The sequence below is a fragment of the Pimephales promelas genome, chromosome 13, assembly GCF_988280905.1.
Source record: "Pimephales promelas chromosome 13, fPimPro1.hap1.1, whole genome shotgun sequence".
In the NCBI taxonomy this organism is placed as follows: Eukaryota; Metazoa; Chordata; class Actinopteri; order Cypriniformes; family Leuciscidae; genus Pimephales; species Pimephales promelas.
The window spans coordinates 34,900,110-34,924,022 of NC_142781.1; the positions used below are offsets into that span (position 1 = coordinate 34,900,110).

The window sequence follows — 23,913 nt, forward strand, 5'->3', positions numbered from 1 at the left end:
GAATCCAGAGTTTTGAGAAGATTGGAGAAATTTAATTTTTTTGCTCGAAAAAAAACCCGAAAGGGGTACCACTGTCGTTTTTTTTTTTCGGGTTGAAATTTTGAGTTTCGATATCTCAGCTCTGGAAGGGTCTAGAGCCTCCATTTTTGCACTCAGGTGTAAGTCTCGTGGCCCTCTATCAGAATCCAGACTTTCAAGAAGATTGGGGATACTTAATTCCCCCCCCCCCCCCCCCCCCAAAAAAAAAACGTAAGGGGTAACACTGTCGTTTTTTTTTCTGGTCGAAATTTTGATTTTTGATATCTCAGCTCTGGGGGGGTCTAAAGCCTCCATTTTTGCAGTCAGGTGTAAGTCTCATGGCCCTCTATCAGAATCCAGACTTTCAAGAAGATTGGGGATACTTAATTTTAAAAAAAAAAAAACTTTATTTCGACGCCAAAAAAAAAAACGACAGTGGTACCCCTTTCGTTTTTTTTTTTTTTTTGTGCAAAAAAATAAGTTTCTACAATCTTCTTGAAACTTTGGATTCTTATAGAGGGCCATGGGACTTAGACCTGAGTGCAAAAATGGAGGCTCTAGACCCTTCCAGAGCTGAGATATATAAATTCAAAATTTCGACCCGAAAAAAAAAACGACAGTGTTACCCCTTTCGTTTTTTTTCGTTTTTGGGCGAAAAATTAAGTTTCTCCAATCTTCTCAAAACTCTGGATTATGATAGAGGGCTGTGAGACTTTGACCTGAGTGCAAAAATGGAGGCTCTAGACCCTTCCAGAGCTGAGATATCGAAATTCAAAATTTCCACCCGAAAAAAAAACGACAGTGTTACCCCTTTCGTTTTTTTTTTTCGTTTTTGGGCGAAAAATTAAGTTTCTCCAATCTTATCAAAACTCTGGATTATGATAGAGGGCTGTGAGACTTTGACCTGAGTGCAAAAATGGAGGCTCTAGACTCTTCCAGAGCTGAGATATCGAAATTCAAAATTTCGACCCGAAAAAAAAACCACAGTGTTACCCCTTTCGTTTTTTTTCAGTTTTTGGGCGAAAAATTAAGTTTCTCCAATCTTCTCAAAACTCTGGATTATGATAGAGGGCTGTGAGACTTTGACCTGAGTGCAAAAATGGAGGCTCTAGACCCTTCCAGAGCTGAGATATCGAAATTCAAAATTTCGACCCGAAAAAAAACCCCACAGTGTTACCCCTTTCGTTTTTTTTTCGTTTTTGGGCAAAAAATTACGTTTCTCCAATCTTCTCAAAACTCTGGATTATGATAGAGGGCTGTGAGACTTTGACCTGAGTGCAAAAATGGAGGCTCTAGACCCTTCCAGAGCTGAGATATCGAAATTCAAAATTTCGACCCGAAAAAAAAACGACAGTGTTACCCCTTTCGTTTTTTTTCGTTTTTGGGCAAAAAATTAAGTTTCTCCAATCTTCTCAAAACTCTGGATTATGATAGAGGGCTGTGAGACTTTGACCTGAGTGCAAAAATGGAGGCTCTAGACCCTTCCAGAGCTGAGATATCGAAATTCAAAATTTCGACCCGAAAAAAAAACGACAGTGTTACCCCTTTCGTTTTTTTCGTTTTTGGGCAAAAAATTAAGTTTTTCCAATCTTCTCAAAACTCTGGATTCTGATAGAGGGCTGTGAGACTTTGACCTGAGTGCAAAAATGGAGGCTCTAGCCCCTTCCAGAGCTGAGATATCAAAATTCAAAATTTCAACCCAAAAAAAAAACGACAGTGTTACCCCTTTCGTTTTTTTTCATTTTCGGGCGAAAAATTAAGTTTCTCCAATCTTCTCAAAACTCTGGATTCTGATAGATGGCCACGAGACTTTGACCTGAGTGCAAAAATGGAGGCTCTAGACCCTTCCAGAGCTGAGATATCGAAATTCAAAATTTCGACCCGAAAAAAAAACGACAGTGTTACCCCTTACGTTTTTTTTCATTTTCGGGCCAAAAATTAAGTTTCTCCAATCTTCTCAAAACTCTGGATTATGATAGAGGGCTGTAAGACTTTGACCTGAGTGCAAAAATGGAGGCTCTAGACCCTTCCAGAGCTGAGATATCGAAACTCAAAATTTCGACCCGAAAAAAAAACGACAGTGTTACCCCTTTCGTTTTTTTTCGTTTTTGGGCAAAAAATTAAGTTTCTCCAATCTTCTCAAAACTCTGGATTATGATAGAGGGCTGTGAGACTTTGACCTGAGTGCAAAAATGGAGGCTCTAGACCCTTCCAGAGCTGAGATATCGAAATTCAAAATTTCGACCCGAAAAAAAAACGACAGTGTTACCCCTTTCGTTTTTTTCGTTTTTGGGCAAAAAAATAAGTTTTTCCAATCTTCTCAAAACTCTGGATTCTGATAGAGGGCTGTGAGACTTTGACCTGAGTGCAAAAATGGAGGCTCTAGCCCCTTCCAGAGCTGAGATATCGAAACTCAAAATTTCGACCCGAAAAAAAAACGACAGTGTTACCCCTTACGTTTTTTTTCATTTTCGGGCGAAAAAATTAAGTTTCTCCAATCTTCTCAAAACTCTGAATTATGATAGAGGGCTGTGAGACTTTGACCTGAGTGCAAAAATGGAGGCTCTAGACCCTTCCAGAGCTGAGATATCGAAATTCAAAATTTCGACCCGAAAAAAACCCCCACAGTGTTACCCCTTTCGTTTTTTTTCGTTTTTGGGCGAAAAATTAAGTTTCTCCAATCTTCTCAAAACTCTGGATTATGATAGAGGGCTGTGAGACTTTGACCTGAGTGCAAAAATGGAGGCTCTAGACCCTTCCAGAGCTGAGATATCGAAATTCAAAATTTCGACCCGAAAAAAACCCCCACAGTGTTACCCCTTTCATTTTTTTTCGTTTTTGGGCAAAAAATTAAGTTTCTCCAATCTTCTCAAAACTCTGGATTATGATAGAGGGCTGTGAGACTTTGACCTGAGTGCAAAAATGGAGGCTCTAGACCCTTCCAGAGCTGAGATATCGAAATTCAAAATTTCGACCCGAAAAAAAAACGACAGTGTTACCCCTTTCGTTTTTTTTCGTTTTTGGGCAAAAAATTAAGTTTCTCCAATCTTCTCAAAACTCTGGATTATGATAGAGGGCTGTGAGACTTTGACCTGAGTGCAAAAATGGAGGCTCTAGACCCTTCCAGAGCTGAGATATCGAAATTCAAAATTTCGACCCGAAAAAAAACGACAGTGTTACCCCTTTCGTTTTTTTTCGTTTTTGGGCCAAAAATTAAGTTTCTCCAATCTTCTCAAAACTCTGGATTATGATAGAGGGCTGTGAGACTTTGACCTGAGTGCAAAAATGGAGGCTCCAGACCCTTCCAGAGCTGAGATATCGAAACTCAAAATTTCGACCCGAAAAAAAAAACGACAGTGTTACCCCTTACGTTTTTTTTCATTTTCGGGCGAAAAATTAAGTTTCTCCAATCTTCTCAAAACTCTGGATTATGATAGAGGGCTGTGAGACTTTGACCTGAGTGCAAAAATGGAGGCTCTAGACCCTTCCAGAGCTGAGATATCGAAACTCAAAATTTCGACCCGTAAAAAAAACGACAGTGTTACCCCTTACGTTTTTTTTCATTTTCGGGCCAAAAATTAAGTTTCTCCAATCTTCTCAAAACTCTGGATTATGATAGAGGGCTGTAAGACTTTGACCTGAGTGCAAAAATGGAGGCTCTAGACCCTTCCAGAGCTGAGATATCGAAATTCAAAATTTCGACCCGAAAAAAAAACGACAGTGTTACCCCTTTCGTTTTTTTTCATTTTCGGGCGAAAAATTAAGTTTCTCCAATCTTCTCAAAACTCTGGATTCTGATAGATGGCCACGCGACTTTGACCTGAGTGCAAAAATGGAGGCTCTAGACCCTTCCAGAGCTGAGATATCGAAACTCAAAATTTCGACCCGAAAAAAAAAACGACAGTGTTACCCCTTACGTTTTTTTTTCATTTTCGGGCCAAAAATTAAGTTTCTCCAATCTTCTCAAAACTCTGGATTATGATAGAGGGCTGTGAGACTTTAACCTGAGTGCAAAAATGGAGGCTCTAGACCCTTCCAGAGCTGAGATATATCGAAAATCAAAATTTCGACCCGAAAAAAAACGACAGTGTTACCCCTTACGTTTTTTTTCATTTTCGGGCCAAAAATTAAGTTTCTCCAATCTTCTCAAAACTCTGGATTATGATAGAGGGCTGTAAGACTTTGACCTGAGTGCAAAAATGGAGGCTCTAGACCCTTCCAGAGCTGAGATATCGAAATTCAAAATTTCGACCCGAAAAAAAAAACGACAGTGTTACCCCTTTCGTTTTTTTTTTCATTTTCGGGCGAAAAATTAAGTTTCTCCAATCTTCTCAAAACTCTGGATTCTGATAGATGGCCACGAGACTTTGACCTGAGTGCAAAAATGGAGGCTCTAGACCCTTCCAGAGCTGAGATATCGAAACTCAAAATTTCGACCCGAAAAAAAAACGACAGTGTTACCCCTTACGTTTTTTTTCATTTTCGGGCCAAAAATTAAGTTTCTCCAATCTTCTCAAAACTCTGGATTATGATAGAGGGCTGTGAGACTTTGACCTGAGTGCAAAAATGGAGGCTCTAGACCCTTCCAGAGCTGAGATATCAAAATTCAAAATTTCGACCCGAAAAAAAAACGACAGTGTTACCCCTTTCGTCTTTTTCGTTTTTGGGCAAAAAATTAAGTTTCTCCAATCTTCTCAAAACTCTGGATTATGATAGAGGGCTGTGAGACTTTGACCTGAGTGCAAAAATGGAGGCTCTAGACCCTTCCAGAGCTGAGATATCGAAACTCAAAATTTCGACCCGAAAAAAAAACGACAGTGTTACCCCTTACGTTTTTTTTCATTTTCGGGCCAAAAATTAAGTTTCTCCAATCTTCTCAAAACTCTGGATTATGATAGAGGGCTGTGAGACTTTGACCTGAGTGCAAAAATGGAGGCTCTAGACCCTTCCAGAGCTGAGATATCGAAACTCAAAATTTCGACCCGAAAAAAAAACGACAGTGTTACCCCTTACCTATTTTTTCGTTTTCGGGCCAAAAATTAAGTTTCTCCAATCTTCTCAAAACTCTGGATTATGATAGAGGGCTGTGAGACTTTGACCTGAGTGCAAAAATGGAGGCTCCAGACCCTTCCAGAGCTGAGATATCGAAACTCAAAATTTCGACCCGAAAAAAAAAACGACAGTGTTACCCCTTACGTTTTTTTTCATTTTCGGGCGAAAAATTAAGTTTCTCCAATCTTCTCAAAACTCTGGATTATGATAGAGGGCTGTGAGACTTTGACCTGAGTGCAAAAATGGAGGCTCTAGACCCTTCCAGAGCTGAGATATCGAAACTCAAAATTTCGACCCGTAAAAAAAACGACAGTGTTACCCCTTACGTTTTTTTTCATTTTCGGGCCAAAAATTAAGTTTCTCCAATCTTCTCAAAACTCTGGATTATGATAGAGCGCTGTAAGACTTTGACCTGAGTGCAAAAATGGAGGCTCTAGACCCTTCCAGAGCTGAGATATCGAAATTCAAAATTTCGACCCGAAAAAAAAACGACAGTGTTACCCCTTTCGTTTTTTTTCATTTTCGGGCGAAAAATTAAGTTTCTCCAATCTTCTCAAAACTCTGGATTCTGATAGATGGCCACGAGACTTTGACCTGAGTGCAAAAATGGAGGCTCTAGACCCTTCCAGAGCTGAGATATCGAAACTCAAAATTTCGACCCGAAAAAAAAAACGACAGTGTTACCCCTTACGTTTTTTTTCATTTTCGGGCCAAAAATTAAGTTTCTCCAATCTTCTCAAAACTCTGGATTATGATAGAGGGCTGTGAGACTTTAACCTGAGTGCAAAATGGAGGCTCTAGACCCTTCCAGAGCTGAGATATATCGAAAATCAAAATTTCGACCCGAAAAAAAAACGACAGTGTTACCCCTTACGTTTTTTTTCATTTTCGGGCCAAAAATTAAGTTTCTCCAATCTTCTCAAAACTCTGGATTATGATAGAGGGCTGTAAGACTTTGACCTGAGTGCAAAAATGGAGGCTCTAGACCCTTCCAGAGCTGAGATATCGAAATTCAAAATTTCGACCCGAAAAAAAAACGACAGTGTTACCCCTTACGTTTTTTTTCATTTTCGGGCCAAAAATTAAGTTTCTCCAATCTTCTCAAAACTCTGGATTATGATAGAGGGCTGTGAGACTTTGACCTGAGTGCAAAAATGGAGGCTCTAGACCCTTCCAGAGCTGAGATATCGAAACTCAAAATTTCGACCCGAAAAAAAAACGACAGTGTTACCCCTTACGTTTTTTTTCATTTTCGGGCCAAAAATTAAGTTTCTCCAATCTTCTCAAAACTCTGGATTATGATAGAGGGCTGTGAGACTTTGACCTGAGTGCAAAAATGGAGGCTCCAGACCCTTCCAGAGCTGAGATATCGAAACTCAAAATTTCGACCCGAAAAAAAAAACGACAGTGTTACCCCTTACGTTTTTTTTCATTTTCGGGCGAAAAATTAAGTTTCTCCAATCTTCTCAAAACTCTGGATTATGATAGAGGGCTGTGAGACTTTGACCTGAGTGCAAAAATGGAGGCTCTAGACCCTTCCAGAGCTGAGATATCGAAACTCAAAATTTCGACCCGTAAAAAAAACGACAGTGTTACCCCTTACGTTTTTTTTCATTTTCGGGCCAAAAATTAAGTTTCTCCAATCTTCTCAAAACTCTGGATTATGATAGAGGGCTGTAAGACTTTGACCTGAGTGCAAAAATGGAGGCTCTAGACCCTTCCAGAGCTGAGATATCGAAATTCAAAATTTCGACCCGAAAAAAAAACGACAGTGTTACCCCTTTCGTTTTTTTTCATTTTCGGGCGAAAAATTAAGTTTCTCCAATCTTCTCAAAACTCTGGATTCTGATAGATGGCCACGCGACTTTGACCTGAGTGCAAAAATGGAGGCTCTAGACCCTTCCAGAGCTGAGATATCGAAACTCAAAATTTCGACCCGAAAAAAAAAACGACAGTGTTACCCCTTACGTTTTTTTTCATTTTCGGGCCAAAAATTAAGTTTCTCCAATCTTCTCAAAACTCTGGATTATGATAGAGGGCTGTGAGACTTTAACCTGAGTGCAAAAATGGAGGCTCTAGACCCTTCCAGAGCTGAGATATATCGAAAATCAAAATTTCGACCCGAAAAAAAACGACAGTGTTACCCCTTACGTTTTTTTTCATTTTCGGGCCAAAAATTAAGTTTCTCCAATCTTCTCAAAACTCTGGATTATGATAGAGGGCTGTAAGACTTTGACCTGAGTGCAAAAATGGAGGCTCTAGACCCTTCCAGAGCTGAGATATCGAAATTCAAAATTTCGACCCGAAAAAAAAAACGACAGTGTTACCCCTTTCGTTTTTTTTTCATTTTCGGGCGAAAAATTAAGTTTCTCCAATCTTCTCAAAACTCTGGATTCTGATAGATGGCCACGAGACTTTGACCTGAGTGCAAAAATGGAGGCTCTAGACCCTTCCAGAGCTGAGATATCGAAACTCAAAATTTCGACCCGAAAAAAAAACGACAGTGTTACCCCTTACGTTTTTTTTCATTTTCGGGCCAAAAATTAAGTTTCTCCAATCTTCTCAAAACTCTGGATTATGATAGAGGGCTGTGAGACTTTGACCTGAGTGCAAAAATGGAGGCTCTAGACCCTTCCAGAGCTGAGATATTAAAATTCAAAATTTCGACCCGAAAAAAAAACGACAGTGTTACCCCTTTCGTCTTTTTCGTTTTTGGGCAAAAAATTAAGTTTCTCCAATCTTCTCAAAACTCTGGATTATGATAGAGGGCTGTGAGACTTTGACCTGAGTGCAAAAATGGAGGCTCTAGACCCTTCCAGAGCTGAGATATCGAAACTCAAAATTTCGACCCGAAAAAAAAAACGACAGTGTTACCCCTTACGTTTTTTTTCATTTTCGGGCCAAAAATTAAGTTTCTCCAATCTTCTCAAAACTCTGGATTATGATAGAGGGCTGTGAGACTTTGACCTGAGTGCAAAAATGGAGGCTCTAGACCCTTCCAGAGCTGAGATATCGAAACTCAAAATTTCGACCCGAAAAAAAAACGACAGTGTTACCCCTTACCTATTTTTTCGTTTTCGGGCCAAAAATTAAGTTTCTCCAATCTTCTCAAAACTCTGGATTATGATAGAGGGCTGTGAGACTTTGACCTGAGTGCAAAAATGGAGGCTCCAGACCCTTCCAGAGCTGAGATATCGAAACTCAAAATTTCGACCCGAAAAAAAAAACGACAGTGTTACCCCTTACGTTTTTTTTCATTTTCGGGCGAAAAATTAAGTTTCTCCAATCTTCTCAAAACTCTGGATTATGATAGAGGGCTGTGAGACTTTGACCTGAGTGCAAAAATGGAGGCTCTAGACCCTTCCAGAGCTGAGATATCGAAACTCAAAATTTCGACCCGTAAAAAAAACGACAGTGTTACCCCTTACGTTTTTTTTCATTTTCGGGCCAAAAATTAAGTTTCTCCAATCTTCTCAAAACTCTGGATTATGATAGAGGGCTGTAAGACTTTGACCTGAGTGCAAAAATGGAGGCTCTAGACCCTTCCAGAGCTGAGATATCGAAATTCAAAATTTCGACCCGAAAAAAAAACGACAGTGTTACCCCTTTCGTTTTTTTTCATTTTCGGGCGAAAAATTAAGTTTCTCCAATCTTCTCAAAACTCTGGATTCTGATAGATGGCCACGAGACTTTGACCTGAGTGCAAAAATGGAGGCTCTAGACCCTTCCAGAGCTGAGATATCGAAACTCAAAATTTCGACCCGAAAAAAAAAACGACAGTGTTACCCCTTACGTTTTTTTTCATTTTCGGGCCAAAAATTAAGTTTCTCCAATCTTCTCAAAACTCTGGATTATGATAGAGGGCTGTGAGACTTTAACCTGAGTGCAAAATGGAGGCTCTAGACCCTTCCAGAGCTGAGATATATCGAAAATCAAAATTTCGACCCGAAAAAAAAACGACAGTGTTACCCCTTACGTTTTTTTTCATTTTCGGGCCAAAAATTAAGTTTCTCCAATCTTCTCAAAACTCTGGATTATGATAGAGGGCTGTAAGACTTTGACCTGAGTGCAAAAATGGAGGCTCTAGACCCTTCCAGAGCTGAGATATCGAAATTTAAAATTTCGACCCGAAAAAAAAAAACGACAGTGTTACCCCTTTCGTTTTTTTTTCATTTTCGGGCGAAAAATTAAGTTTCTCCAATCTTCTCAAAACTCTGGATTCTGATAGATGGCCACGAGACTTTGACCTGAGTGCAAAAATGGAGGCTCTAGACCCTTCCAGAGCTGAGATATCGAAACTCAAAATTTCGACCCGAAAAAAAAACGACAGTGTTACCCCTTACGTTTTTTTTCATTTTCGGGCCAAAAATTAAGTTTCTCCAATCTTCTCAAAACTCTGGATTATGATAGAGGGCTGTGAGACTTTGACCTGAGTGCAAAAATGGAGGCTCTAGACCCTTCCAGAGCTGAGATATTAAAATTCAAAATTTCGACCCGAAAAAAAAACCGACAGTGTTACCCCTTTCGTCTTTTTCGTTTTTGGGCAAAAAATTAAGTTTCTCCAATCTTCTCAAAACTCTGGATTATGATAGAGGGCTGTGAGACTTTGACCTGAGTGCAAAAATGGAGGCTCTAGACCCTTCCAGAGCTGAGATATCGAAACTCAAAATTTCGACCCGAAAAAAAAACGACAGTGTTACCCCTTACATTTTTTTTCATTTTCGGGCCAAAAATTAAGTTTCTCCAATCTTCTCAAAACTCTGGATTATGATAGAGGGCTGTAAGACTTTGACCTGAGTGCAAAAATGGAGGCTCTAGACCCTTCCAGAGCTGAGATATCGAAATTCAAAATTTCGACCCGAAAAAAAAACGACAGTGTTACCCCTTTCGTTTTTTTTCATTTTCGGGCGAAAAATTAAGTTTCTCCAATCTTCTCAAAACTCTGGATTCTGATAGATGGCCACGAGACTTTGACCTGAGTGCAAAAATGGAGGCTCTAGACCCTTCCAGAGCTGAGATATCGAAACTCAAAATTTCGACCCGAAAAAAAAACGACAGTGTTACCCCTTACGTTTTTTTTCATTTTCGGGCCAAAAATTAAGTTTCTCCAATCTTCTCAAAACTCTGGATTATGATAGAGGGCTGTGAGACTTTGACCTGAGTGCAAAAATGGAGGCTCTAGACCCTTCCAGAGCTGAGATATTAAAACTCAAAATTTCGACCCGAAAAAAAAACGACAGTGTTACCCCTTTCGTCTTTTTCGTTTTTGGGCAAAAAATTAAGTTTCTCCAATCTTCTCAAAACTCTGGATTATGATAGAGGGCTGTGAGACTTTGACCTGAGTGCAAAAATGGAGGCTCTAGACCCTTCCAGAGCTGAGATATCGAAACTCAAAATTTCGACCCGAAAAAAAAACGACAGTGTTACCCCTTACGTTTTTTTTTCATTTTCGGGCGAAAAATTAAGTTTCTCCAATCTTCTCAAAACTCTGGATTCTGATAGATGGCCACGAGACTTTGACCTGAGTGCAAAAATGGAGGCTCCAGACCCTTCCAGAGCTGAGATATCGAAACTCAAAATTTCGACCCGAAAAAAAAAAACGACAGTGTTACCCCTTACGTTTTTTTTCATTTTGGGGCGAAAAATTAAGTTTCTCCAATCTTCTCAAAACTCTGGATTATGATAGAGGGCTGTGAGACTTTGACCTGAGTGCAAAAATGGAGGCTCTAGACCCTTCCAGAGCTGAGATATCGAAACTCAAAATTTCGACCCGAAAAAAAAACGACAGTGTTACCCCTTACGTTTTTTTTCATTTTCGGGCCAAAAATTAAGTTTCTCCAATCTTCTCAAAACTCTGGATTATGATAGAGGGCTGTGAGACTTTGACCTGAGTGCAAAAATGGAGGCTCTAGACCCTTCCAGAGCTGAGATATCAAAATTCAAAATTTCGACCCGAAAAAAAAACCGACAGTGTTACCCCTTACCTATTTTTTCATTTTTGGGCCAAAAATTAAGTTTCTCCAATCTTCTCAAAACTCTGGATTGTGATAGATGGCCACGAGACTTTGACCTGAGTGCAAAAATGGAGGCTCCAGACCCTTCCAGAGCTGAGATATCGAAACTCAAAATTTCGACCCGAAAAAAAAAACCGACAGTGTTACCCCTTACGTTTTTTTTTCATTTTCGGGCGAAAAATTAAGTTTCTCCAATCTTCTCAAAACTCTGGATTCTGATAGATGGCCACGAGACTTTGACCTGAGTGCAAAAATGGAGGCTCCAGACCCTTCCAGAGCTGAGATATCGAAACTCAAAATTTCGACCCGAAAAAAAAAACGACAGTGTTACCCCTTACGTTTTTTTTCATTTTGGGGCGAAAAATTAAGTTTCTCCAATCTTCTCAAAACTCTGGATTATGATAGAGGGCTGTGAGACTTTGACCTGAGTGCAAAAATGGAGGCTCTAGACCCTTCCAGAGCTGAGATATCGAAACTCAAAATTTCGACCCGAAAAAAAAACGACAGTGTTACCCCTTACGTTTTTTTTCATTTTCGGGCCAAAAATTAAGTTTCTCCAATCTTCTCAAAACTCTGGATTATGATAGAGGGCTGTGAGACTTTGACCTGAGTGCAAAAATGGAGGCTCTAGACCCTTCCAGAGCTGAGATATTAAAACTCAAAATTTCGACCCGAAAAAAAAACGACAGTGTTACCCCTTTCGTCTTTTTCGTTTTTGGGCAAAAAATTAAGTTTCTCCAATCTTCTCAAAACTCTGGATTATGATAGAGGGCTGTGAGACTTTGACCTGAGTGCAAAAATGGAGGCTCTAGACCCTTCCAGAGCTGAGATATCGAAACTCAAAATTTCGACCCGAAAAAAAAACGACAGTGTTACCCCTTACGTTTTTTTTTCATTTTCGGGCGAAAAATTAAGTTTCTCCAATCTTCTCAAAACTCTGGATTCTGATAGATGGCCACGAGACTTTGACCTGAGTGCAAAAATGGAGGCTCCAGACCCTTCCAGAGCTGAGATATCGAAACTCAAAATTTCGACCCGAAAAAAAAAAACGACAGTGTTACCCCTTACGTTTTTTTTCATTTTGGGGCGAAAAATTAAGTTTCTCCAATCTTCTCAAAACTCTGGATTATGATAGAGGGCTGTGAGACTTTGACCTGAGTGCAAAAATGGAGGCTCTAGACCCTTCCAGAGCTGAGATATCGAAACTCAAAATTTCGACCCGAAAAAAAAACGACAGTGTTACCCCTTACGTTTTTTTTCATTTTCGGGCCAAAAATTAAGTTTCTCCAATCTTCTCAAAACTCTGGATTATGATAGAGGGCTGTAAGACTTTGACCTGAGTGCAAAAATGGAGGCTCTAGACCCTTCCAGAGCTGAGATATCGAAATTCAAAATTTCGACCCGAAAAAAAAACGACAGTGTTACCCCTTTCGTTTTTTTTCATTTTCGGGCGAAAAATTAAGTTTCTCCAATCTTCTCAAAACTCTGGATTCTGATAGATGGCCACGAGACTTTGACCTGAGTGCAAAAATGGAGGCTCTAGACCCTTCCAGAGCTGAGATATCGAAACTCAAAATTTCGACCCGAAAAAAAAAACGACAGTGTTACACCTTACGTTTTTTTTCATTTTCGGGCCAAAAATTAAGTTTCTCCAATCTTCTCAAAACTCTGGATTATGATAGAGGGCTGTGAGACTTTGACCTGAGTGCAAAAATGGAGGCTCTAGACCCTTCCAGAGCTGAGATATCAAAATTCAAAATTTCGACCCGAAAAAAAACCCGACAGTGTTACCCCTTACCTATTTTTTCATTTTTGGGCCAAAAATTAAGTTTCTCCAATCTTCTCAAAACTCTGGATTGTGATAGAGGGCTGTGAGACTTTGACCTGAGTGCAAAAATGGAGGCTCTAGACCCTTCCAGAGCTGAGATATCGAAACTCAAAATTTCGACCCGAAAAAAAAACGACAGTGTTACCCCTTACGTTTTTTTTCATTTTCGGGCCAAAAATTAAGTTTCTCCAATCTTCTCAAAACTCTGGATTATGATAGAGGGCTGTGAGACTTTGACCTGAGTGCAAAAATGGAGGCTCTAGACCCTTCCAGAGCTGAGATATTAAAACTCAAAATTTCGACCCGAAAAAAAAAACGACAGTGTTACCCCTTTCGTCTTTTTCGTTTTTGGGCAAAAAATTAAGTTTCTCCAATCTTCTCAAAACTCTGGATTATGATAGAGGGCTGTGAGACTTTGACCTGAGTGCAAAAATGGAGGCTCTAGACCCTTCCAGAGCTGAGATATCGAAACTCAAAATTTCGACCCGAAAAAAAAACGACAGTGTTACCCCTTACGTTTTTTTTCATTTTGGGGCGAAAAATTAAGTTTCTCCAATCTTCTCAAAACTCTGGATTATGATAGAGGGCTGTGAGACTTTGACCTGAGTGCAAAAATGGAGGCTCTAGACCCTTCCAGAGCTGAGATATCGAAACTCAAAATTTCGACCCGAAAAAAAAACGACAGTGTTACCCCTTACGTTTTTTTTCATTTTCGGGCGAAAAATTAAGTTTCTCCAATCTTCTCAAAACTCTGGATTATGATAGAGGGCTGTAAGACTTTGACCTGAGTGCAAAAATGGAGGCTCTAGACCCTTCCAGAGCTGAGATATCGAAATTCAAAATTTCGACCCGAAAAAAAAACGACAGTGTTACCCCTTTCGTTTTTTTTCATTTTCGGGCGAAAAATTAAGTTTCTCCAATCTTCTCAAAACTCTGGATTCTGATAGATGGCCACGAGACTTTGACCTGAGTGCAAAAATGGAGGCTCTAGACCCTTCCAGAGCTGAGATATCGAAACTCAAAATTTCGACCCGAAAAAAAAAACGACAGTGTTACCCCTTACGTTTTTTTTCATTTTCGGGCCAAAAATTAAGTTTCTCCAATCTTCTCAAAACTCTGGATTATGATAGAGGGCTGTGAGACTTTGACCTGAGTGCAAAAATGGAGGCTCTAGACCCTTCCAGAGCTGAGATATCAAAATTCAAAATTTCGACCCGAAAAAAAAACGACAGTGTTACCCCTTACGTTTTTTTTTCATTTTCGGGCGAAAAAATTAAGTTTCTCCAATCTTCTCAAAACTCTGGATTATGATAGAGGGCTGTGAGACTTTGACCTGAGTGCAAAAATGGAGGCTCTAGACCCTTCCAGAGCTGAGATATCAAAATTCTAAATTTCAACCCAAAAAAAAACGACAGTGTTACCCCTTTCGTTTTTTTTCGTTTTCGGGCGAAAAATTAAGTTTCTCCAATCTTCTCAAAACTCTGGATTATGATAGATGGCCACGAGACTTTGACCTGAGTGCAAAAATGGAGGCTCTAGACCCTTCCAGAGCTGAGATATCAAAATTCAAAATTTCAACCCAAAAAAAAACCGACAGTGTTACCCCTTTCGTTTTTTTTCATTTTCGGGCGAAAAATTAAGTTTCTCCAATCTTCTCAAAACTCTGGATTCTGGTAGATGGCCACGAGACTTTGACCTGAGTGCAAAAATGGAGGCTCTAGACCCTTCCAGAGCTGAGATATCGAAATTCAAAATTTCGACCCGAAAAAAAAACGACGGTGTTACCCCTTTCGTTTTTTTTTTTCATTTTCGGGCGAAAAATTAAGTTTCTCCAATCTTCTCAAAACTCTGGATTCTGATAGATGGCCACGAGACTTTGACCTGAGTGCAAAAATGGAGGCTCTAGACCCTTCCAGAGCTGAGATATCGAAACTCAAAATTTCGACCCGAAAAAAAAACGACAGTGTTACCCCTTACGTTTTTTTTCATTTTCGGGCCAAAAATTAAGTTTCTCCAATCTTCTCAAAACTCTGGATTATGATAGAGGGCTGTAAGACTTTGACCTGAGTGCAAAAATGGAGGCTCTAGACCCTTCCAGAGCTGAGATATCGAAATTCAAAATTTCGACCCGAAAAAAAAAACGACAGTGTTACCCCTTTCGTTTTTTTTTCATTTTCGGGCGAAAAATTAAGTTTCTCCAATCTTCTCAAAACTCTGGATTCTGATAGATGGCCACGAGACTTTGACCTGAGTGCAAAAATGGAGGCTCTAGACCCTTCCAGAGCTGAGATATCGAAACTCAAAATTTCGACCCGAAAAAAAAACGACAGTGTTACCCCTTACGTTTTTTTTCATTTTCGGGCCAAAAATTAAGTTTCTCCAATCTTCTCAAAACTCTGGATTATGATAGAGGGCTGTAAGACTTTGACCTGAGTGCAAAAATGGAGGCTCTAGACCCTTCCAGAGCTGAGATATCGAAATTCAAAATTTCGACCCGAAAAAAAAACGACAGTGTTACCCCTTTCGTTTTTTTTCATTTTCGGGCGAAAAATTAAGTTTCTCCAATCTTCTCAAAACTCTGGATTATGATAGAGGGCTGTAAGACTTTGACCTGAGTGCAAAAATGGAGGCTCTAGACCCTTCCAGAGCTGAGATATCGAAATTCAAAATTTCGACCCGAAAAAAAAACGACAGTGTTACCCCTTTCGTTTTTTTTCATTTTCGGGCGAAAAATTAAGTTTCTCCAATCTTCTCAAAACTCTGGATTCTGATAGATGGCCACGAGACTTTGACCTGAGTGCAAAAATGGAGGCTCTAGACCCTTCCAGAGCTGAGATATCGAAACTCAAAATTTCGACCCGAAAAAAAAACGACAGTGTTACCCCTTACGTTTTTTTTCATTTTCGGGCCAAAAATTAAGTTTCTCCAATCTTCTCAAAACTCTGGATTATGATAGAGGGCTGTGAGACTTTAACCTGAGTGCAAAAATGGAGGCTCTAGACCCTTCCAGAGCTGAGATATTAAAACTCAAAATTTCGACCCGAAAAAAAAACGACAGTGTTACCCCTTTCGTCTTTTTCGTTTTTGGGCAAAAAATTAAGTTTCTCCAATCTTCTCAAAACTCTGGATTATGATAGAGGGCTGTGAGACTTTGACCTGAGTGCAAAAATGGAGGCTCTAGACCCTTCCAGAGCTGAGATATCGAAACTCAAAATTTCGACCCGAAAAAAAAACGACAGTGTTACCCCTTACGTTTTTTTTTCATTTTCGGGCGAAAAATTAAGTTTCTCCAATCTTCTCAAAACTCTGGATTCTGATAGATGGCCACGAGACTTTGACCTGAGTGCAAAAATGGAGGCTCCAGACCCTTCCAGAGCTGAGATATCGAAACTCAAAATTTCGACCCGAAAAAAAAAAACGACAGTGTTACCCCTTACGTTTTTTTTCATTTTGGGGCGAAAAATTAAGTTTCTCCAATCTTCTCAAAACTCTGGATTATGATAGAGGGCTGTGAGACTTTGACCTGAGTGCAAAAATGGAGGCTCTAGACCCTTCCAGAGCTGAGATATCGAAACTCAAAATTTCGACCCGAAAAAAAAACGACAGTGTTACCCCTTACGTTTTTTTTCATTTTCGGGCCAAAAATTAAGTTTCTCCAATCTTCTCAAAACTCTGGATTATGATAGAGGGCTGTAAGACTTTGACCTGAGTGCAAAAATGGAGGCTCTAGACCCTTCCAGAGCTGAGATATCGAAATTCAAAATTTCGACCCGAAAAAAAAACGACAGTGTTACCCCTTTCGTTTTTTTTCATTTTCGGGCGAAAAATTAAGTTTCTCCAATCTTCTCAAAACTCTGGATTCTGATAGATGGCCACGAGACTTTGACCTGAGTGCAAAAATGGAGGCTCTAGACCCTTCCAGAGCTGAGATATCGAAACTCAAAATTTCGACCCGAAAAAAAAAACGACAGTGTTACCCCTTACGTTTTTTTTCATTTTCGGGCCAAAAATTAAGTTTCTCCAATCTTCTCAAAACTCTGGATTATGATAGAGGGCTGTGAGACTTTGACCTGAGTGCAAAAATGGAGGCTCTAGACCCTTCCAGAGCTGAGATATCAAAATTCAAAATTTCGACCCGAAAAAAAAACCGACAGTGTTACCCCTTACCTATTTTTTCATTTTTGGGCCAAAAATTAAGTTTCTCCAATCTTCTCAAAACTCTGGATTGTGATAGAGGGCTGTGAGACTTTGACCTGAGTGCAAAAATGGAGGCTCTAGACCCTTCCAGAGCTGAGATATCGAAACTCAAAATTTCGACCCGAAAAAAAAACGACAGTGTTACCCCTTACGTTTTTTTTCATTTTCGGGCCAAAAATTAAGTTTCTCCAATCTTCTCAAAACTCTGGATTATGATAGAGGGCTGTGAGACTTTGACCTGAGTGCAAAAATGGAGGCTCTAGACCCTTCCAGAGCTGAGATATTAAAACTCAAAATTTCGACCCGAAAAAAAAACGACAGTGTTACCCCTTTCGTCTTTTTCGTTTTTGGGCAAAAAATTAAGTTTCTCCAATCTTCTCAAAACTCTGGATTATGATAGAGGGCTGTGAGACTTTGACCTGAGTGCAAAAATGGAGGCTCTAGACCCTTCCAGAGCTGAGATATCGAAACTCAAAATTTCGACCCGAAAAAAAAACGACAGTGTTACCCCTTACGTTTTTTTTCATTTTCGGGCGAAAAATTAAGTTTCTCCAATCTTCTCAAAACTCTGGATTCTGATAGATGGCCACGAGACTTTGACCTGAGTGCAAAAATGGAGGCTCCAGACCCTTCCAGAGCTGAGATATCGAAACTCAAAATTTCGACCCGAAAAAAAAAAACGACAGTGTTACCCCTTACGTTTTTTTTCATTTTGGGGCGAAAAATTAAGTTTCTCCAATCTTCTCAAAACTCTGGATTATGATAGAGGGCTGTGAGACTTTGACCTGAGTGCAAAAATGGAGGCTCTAGACCCTTCCAGAGCTGAGATATCGAAACTCAAAATTTCGACCCGAAAAAAAAACGACAGTGTTACCCCTTACGTTTTTTTTCATTTTCGGGCGAAAAATTAAGTTTCTCCAATCTTCTCAAAACTCTGGATTATGATAGAGGGCTGTAAGACTTTGACCTGAGTGCAAAAATGGAGGCTCTAGACCCTTCCAGAGCTGAGATATCGAAATTCAAAATTTCGACCCGAAAAAAAAACGACAGTGTTACCCCTTTCGTTTTTTTTCATTTTCGGGCGAAAAATTAAGTTTCTCCAATCTTCTCAAAACTCTGGATTCTGATAGATGGCCACGAGACTTTGACCTGAGTGCAAAAATGGAGGCTCTAGACCCTTCCAGAGCTGAGATATCGAAACTCAAAATTTCGACCCGAAAAAAAAAACGACAGTGTTACCCCTTACGTTTTTTTTCATTTTCGGGCCAAAAATTAAGTTTCTCCAATCTTCTCAAAACTCTGGATTATGATAGAGGGCTGTGAGACTTTGACCTGAGTGCAAAAATGGAGGCTCTAGACCCTTCCAGAGCTGAGATATCGAAATTCAAAATTTCGACCCGAAAAAAAAACGACAGTGTTACCCCTTACGTTTTTTTTTCATTTTCGGGCGAAAAATTAAGTTTCTCCAATCTTCTCAAAACTCTGGATTATGATAGAGGGCTGTGAGACTTTGACCTGAGTGCAAAAATGGAGGCTCTAGACCCTTCCAGAGCTGAGATATCGAAACTCAAAATTTCGACCCGAAAAAAAAACGACAGTGTTACCCCTTACGTTTTTTTTCATTTTGGGGCGAAAAATTAAGTTTCTCCAATCTTCTCAAAACTCTGGATTATGATAGAGGGCTGTGAGACTTTGACCTGAGTGCAAAAATGGAGGCTCTAGACCCTTCCAGAGCTGAGATATCGAAACTCAAAATTTCGACCCGAAAAAAAAACGACAGTGTTACCCCTTACGTTTTTTTTCATTTTCGGGCGAAAAATTAAGTTTCTCCAATCTTCTCAAAACTCTGGATTATGATAGAGGGCTGTAAGACTTTGACCTGAGTGCAAAAATGGAGGCTCTAGACCCTTCCAGAGCTGAGATATCGAAATTCAAAATTTCGACCCGAAAAAAAAACGACAGTGTTACCCCTTTCGTTTTTTTTCATTTTCGGGCGAAAAATTAAGTTTCTCCAATCTTCTCAAAACTCTGGATTCTGATAGATGGCCACGAGACTTTGACCTGAGTGCAAAAATGGAGGCTCTAGACCCTTCCAGAGCTGAGATATCGAAACTCAAAATTTCGACCCGAAAAAAAAAACGACAGTGTTACCCCTTACGTTTTTTTTCATTTTCGGGCCAAAAATTAAGTTTCTCCAATCTTCTCAAAACTCTGGATTATGATAGAGGGCTGTGAGACTTTGACCTGAGTGCAAAAATGGAGGCTCTAGACCCTTCCAGAGCTGAGATATCGAAACTCAAAATTTCGACCCGAAAAAAAAACGACAGTGTTACCCCTTACGTTTTTTTTCATTTTCGGGCGAAAAATTAAGTTTCTCCAATCTTCTCAAAACTCTGGATTATGATAGAGGGCTGTAAGACTTTGACCTGAGTGCAAAAATGGAGGCTCTAGACCCTTCCAGAGCTGAGATATCGAAATTCAAAATTTCGACCCGAAAAAAAAACGACAGTGTTACCCCTTTCGTTTTTTTTCATTTTCGGGCGAAAAATTAAGTTTCTCCAATCTTCTCAAAACTCTGGATTCTGATAGATGGCCACGAGACTTTGACCTGAGTGCAAAAATGGAGGCTCTAGACCCTTCCAGAGCTGAGATATCGAAACTCAAAATTTCGACCCGAAAAAAAAAACGACAGTGTTACCCCTTACGTTTTTTTTCATTTTCGGGCCAAAAATTAAGTTTCTCCAATCTTCTCAAAACTCTGGATTATGATAGAGGGCTGTGAGACTTTGACCTGAGTGCAAAAATGGAGGCTCTAGACCCTTCCAGAGCTGAGATATCAAAATTCAAAATTTCGACCCGAAAAAAAAACGACAGTGTTACCCCTTACGTTTTTTTTTCATTTTCGGGCGAAAAATTAAGTTTCTCCAATCTTCTCAAAACTCTGGATTATGATAGAGGGCTGTGAGACTTTGACCTGAGTGCAAAAATGGAGGCTCTAGACCCTTCCAGAGCTGAGATATCGAAACTCAAAATTTCGACCCGAAAAAAAAACGACAGTGTTACCCCTTACGTTTTTTTTTCATTTTCGGGCGAAAAATTAAGTTTCTCCAATCTTCTCAAAACTCTGGATTCTGATAGATGGCCACGAGACTTTGACCTGAGTGCAAAAATGGAGGCTCCAGACCCTTCCAGAGCTGAGATATCGAAACTCAAAATTTCGACCCGAAAAAAAAAACGACAGTGTTACCCCTTACGTTTTTTTTCATTTTGGGGCGAAAAATTAAGTTTCTCCAATCTTCTCAAAACTCTGGATTATGATAGAGGGCTGTGAGACTTTGACCTGAGTGCAAAAATGGAGGCTCTAGACCCTTCCAGAGCTGAGATATCGAAACTCAAAATTTCGACCCGAAAAAAAAACGACAGTGTTACCCCTTACGTTTTTTTTCATTTTCGGGCCAAAAATTAAGTTTCTCCAATCTTCTCAAAACTCTGGATTATGATAGAGGGCTGTAAGACTTTGACCTGAGTGCAAAAATGGAGGCTCTAGACCCTTCCAGAGCTGAGATATCGAAATTCAAAATTTCGACCCGAAAAAAAAACGACAGTGTTACCCCTTTCGTTTTTTTTCATTTTCGGGCGAAAAATTAAGTTTCTCCAATCTTCTCAAAACTCTGGATTCTGATAGATGGCCACGAGACTTTGACCTGAGTGCAAAAATGGAGGCTCTAGACCCTTCCAGAGCTGAGATATCGAAACTCAAAATTTCGACCCGAAAAAAAAAACGACAGTGTTACCCCTTACGTTTTTTTCATTTTCGGGCCAAAAATTAAGTTTCTCCAATCTTCTCAAAACTCTGGATTATGATAGAGGGCTGTGAGACTTTGACCTGAGTGCAAAAATGGAGGCTCTAGACCCTTCCAGAGCTGAGATATCAAAATTCAAAATTTCGACCCGAAAAAAAAACCGACAGTGTTACCCCTTACCTATTTTTTCATTTTTGGGCCAAAAATTAAGTTTCTCCAATCTTCTCAAAACTCTGGATTGTGATAGAGGGCTGTGAGACTTTGACCTGAGTGCAAAAATGGAGGCTCTAGACCCTTCCAGAGCTGAGATATCGAAACTCAAAATTTCGACCCGAAAAAAAAACGACAGTGTTACCCCTTACGTTTTTTTTCATTTTCGGGCCAAAAATTAAGTTTCTCCAATCTTCTCAAAACTCTGGATTATGATAGAGGGCTGTGAGACTTTGACCTGAGTGCAAAAATGGAGGCTCTAGACCCTTCCAGAGCTGAGATATTAAAACTCAAAATTTCGACCCGAAAAAAAAACGACAGTGTTACCCCTTTCGTCTTTTTCGTTTTTGGGCAAAAAATTAAGTTTCTCCAATCTTCTCAAAACTCTGGATTATGATAGAGGGCTGTAAGACTTTGACCTGAGTGCAAAAATGGAGGCTCTAGACCCTTCCAGAGCTGAGATATCAAAATTCAAAATTTCGACCCGAAAAAAAAACGACAGTGTTACCCCTTTCGTTTTTTTTCATTTTCGGGCGAAAAATTAAGTTTCTCCAATCTTCTCAAAACTCTGGATTCTGATAGATGGCCACGAGACTTTGACCTGAGTGCAAAAATGGAGGCTCCAGACCCTTCCAGAGCTGAGATATCGAAACTCAAAATTTCGACCCGAAAAAAAAAAACGACAGTGTTACCCCTTACGTTTTTTTTCATTTTGGGGCGAAAAATTAAGTTTCTCCAATCTTCTCAAAACTCTGGATTATGATAGAGGGCTGTGAGACTTTGACCTGAGTGCAAAAATGGAGGCTCTAGACCCTTCCAGAGCTGAGATATCGAAACTCAAAATTTCGACCCGAAAAAAAAACGACAGTGTTACCCCTTACGTTTTTTTTCATTTTCGGGCGAAAAATTAAGTTTCTCCAATCTTCTCAAAACTCTGGATTATGATAGAGGGCTGTAAGACTTTGACCTGAGTGCAAAAATGGAGGCTCTAGACCCTTCCAGAGCTGAGATATCGAAATTCAAAATTTCGACCCGAAAAAAAAACGACAGTGTTACCCCTTTCGTTTTTTTTCATTTTCGGGCGAAAAATTAAGTTTCTCCAATCTTCTCAAAACTCTGGATTCTGATAGATGGCCACGAGACTTTGACCTGAGTGCAAAAATGGAGGCTCTAGACCCTTCCAGAGCTGAGATATCGAAACTCAAAATTTCGACCCGAAAAAAAAAACGACAGTGTTACCCCTTACGTTTTTTTTCATTTTCGGGCCAAAAATTAAGTTTCTCCAATCTTCTCAAAACTCTGGATTATGATAGAGGGCTGTGAGACTTTGACCTGAGTGCAAAAATGGAGGCTCTAGACCCTTCCAGAGCTGAGATATCAAAATTCAAAATTTCGACCCGAAAAAAAAAACGACAGTGTTACCCCTTACGTTTTTTTTTCATTTTCGGGCGAAAAAATTAAGTTTCTCCAATCTTCTCAAAACTCTGGATTATGATAGAGGGCTGTGAGACTTTGACCTGAGTGCAAAAATGGAGGCTCTAGACCCTTCCAGAGCTGAGATATCAAAATTCTAAATTTCAACCCAAAAAAAAACGACAGTGTTACCCCTTTCGTTTTTTTTCGTTTTCGGGCGAAAAATTAAGTTTCTCCAATCTTCTCAAAACTCTGGATTATGATAGATGGCCACGAGACTTTGACCTGAGTGCAAAAATGGAGGCTCTAGACCCTTCCAGAGCTGAGATATCAAAATTCAAAATTTCAACCCAAAAAAAAAACGACAGTGTTACCCCTTTCGTTTTTTTTCATTTTCGGGCGAAAAATTAAGTTTCTCCAATCTTCTCAAAACTCTGGATTCTGGTAGATGGCCACGAGACTTTGACCTGAGTGCAAAAATGGAGGCTCTAGACCCTTCCAGAGCTGAGATATCGAAATTCAAAATTTCGACCCGAAAAAAAAACGACGGTGTTACCCCTTTCGTTTTTTTTTTTCATTTTCGGGCGAAAAATTAAGTTTCTCCAATCTTCTCAAAACTCTGGATTCTGATAGATGGCCACGAGACTTTGACCTGAGTGCAAAAATGGAGGCTCTAGACCCTTCCAGAGCTGAGATATCGAAACTCAAAATTTCGACCCGAAAAAAAAACGACAGTGTTACCCCTTACGTTTTTTTTCATTTTCGGGCCAAAAATTAAGTTTCTCCAATCTTCTCAAAACTCTGGATTATGATAGAGGGCTGTAAGACTTTGACCTGAGTGCAAAAATGGAGGCTCTAGACCCTTCCAGAGCTGAGATATCGAAATTCAAAATTTCGACCCGAAAAAAAAAACGACAGTGTTACCCCTTTCGTTTTTTTTTCATTTTCGGGCGAAAAATTAAGTTTCTCCAATCTTCTCAAAACTCTGGATTCTGATAGATGGCCACGAGACTTTGACCTGAGTGCAAAAATGGAGGCTCTAGACCCTTCCAGAGCTGAGATATCGAAACTCAAAATTTCGACCCGAAAAAAAAACGACAGTGTTACCCCTTACGTTTTTTTTCATTTTCGGGCCAAAAATTAAGTTTCTCCAATCTTCTCAAAACTCTGGATTATGATAGAGGGCTGTAAGACTTTGACCTGAGTGCAAAAATGGAGGCTCTAGACCCTTCCAGAGCTGAGATATCGAAATTCAAAATTTCGACCCGAAAAAAAAACGACAGTGTTACCCCTTTCGTTTTTTTTCATTTTCGGGCGAAAAATTAAGTTTCTCCAATCTTCTCAAAACTCTGGATTATGATAGAGGGCTGTAAGACTT

At 39.7% G+C, this 23,913-nt stretch overlaps 1 protein-coding gene across 8 annotated transcripts in view; it reads left to right on the forward strand.

Annotated features, from left to right (window-relative positions):
- The window catches only part of phactr1 (phosphatase and actin regulator 1), a 68,336-nt gene that overhangs the window by 23,965 nt on the left and 20,458 nt on the right, over positions 1–23,913 (forward strand). The gene's annotated exons all lie outside the window — the stretch shown is intronic.